The sequence below is a fragment of the Camelina sativa genome, chromosome 16, assembly GCF_000633955.1.
Source record: "Camelina sativa cultivar DH55 chromosome 16, Cs, whole genome shotgun sequence".
In the NCBI taxonomy this organism is placed as follows: Eukaryota; Viridiplantae; Streptophyta; class Magnoliopsida; order Brassicales; family Brassicaceae; genus Camelina; species Camelina sativa.
This window is the reverse complement of record NC_025700.1, coordinates 2,403,835-2,405,267: the sequence shown is the minus strand read 5'-3', so window position 1 is coordinate 2,405,267 and position 1,433 is coordinate 2,403,835. Positions and strand designations below refer to the sequence as shown.

General features: G+C 31.6%; 1 pseudogene; it reads left to right on the top strand.

Annotated features, from left to right (window-relative positions):
- On the top strand, positions 1,165-1,428 carry LOC104753258 (annotated as a pseudogene).

The following is a 1,433-nucleotide window of genomic DNA, read 5'->3' as shown; positions in this document are numbered from 1 at the left end:
AAAAAAATACAGGTATTAAAAATATAATAAGCTAAGTGTCATCTCTTTAGTACAAGTTGAGAAAAAATTTCTCGTATCATATAAGATATTATATTTTAAATTTCAATAAAAAAAAATACAATACCGACATAGTATGAAACAACATTATTGTACCTTGTTTAATAAGTCTATAACTTTTTGAAGATCTCTAATCTGCTTCTTGGGATTGCCCGAGTTGAAGAAACCCGTTCCTCTCCGACCATAACTAATTTTGCATCCAACCAACCAAAGAAAGAACAAAAAAAAAATCAAAACTTTGACCCAATCAAATCAATCAATCGGTCTGAAAAAAAAAATTTAGGGTTTTTATATGGTTCCATGTCTATATATAACTAGACAAATCCAAAGACCAAAGTAAATCACAAAACCCTTGCATATGCTGCAGCAATTTAGATCTGTGCCTGGTTGGGAGTGATCGGAAAGAAGGTAGAAGAAAAGGTCTTCTTATCTCCTCCATCGGTTATACTTTCCTCCTACTAAATGATGAAAGAAACAGAGAGAGAGAGAGATTCTTATCATACTAAAAAAAAAAAAAGAACTTCTAATTTGCTTCCCCAAAATGTAAATATATATATATATATATATATATATATTCTTTTAACAAATCGTATATTACCATTACCATTACGGCATATATAAACCTATTTATTAAATTACTCTTATTCAACTTGAGCCTAATTAAATAAAGGGATTATATATGATTCGGCCAAACACTCGGAGCTTTTTTTTTTTAAGTTCAATTTCTAGTTTTTTTTTTTTTTTTTTGGCATGACGTTCAATCACGTTGAATTGCTTAGCAAATTAAGATGCATGTATTTTGCACTAGGAAATTAAATAATTACTATATTTAAAAGAAAAATCCATCATCCCTTCCTATATATGCAATTGTTTTTTTTCGAACTAATCTCTAATCTGTTTTGAATATAAATTAATTGCGTTGTAAAAATAGAATAAACAATTGAACACCCTCCTTTTTTTTTTTTAATCTTTTGGGGGCATACTTCTCAGTACAGCCACATGCTTCTGATTCCAATTTTCTATATAAGTAAAGACCTAGCTCGAAAACATACAACATATTTGCAAAACATATTTGACGACATACTAATTAATTAATTAGTCTAGAAAATGAAGATCATTCCATTGATGTCCATCGCCTTGGTTCTACTCTTGACATCATTCCCGGATCCGACGCGCGCTTATTGCAAAGAATCACTTCGTTTATGCTTAACCATCGCATCTAATGATAAAGCCACGTAGAGAAGATGTTGTGATACACTGATTACGCCAGGACCATGTGTATGTAAGTACATTAAAGACCCTGCGCAAAAGAAAGATGCTCGCCGCCTTGCGGGTTCTTGTGGGAAGCCTATGCCTATTGATGATCAATCTCTCAA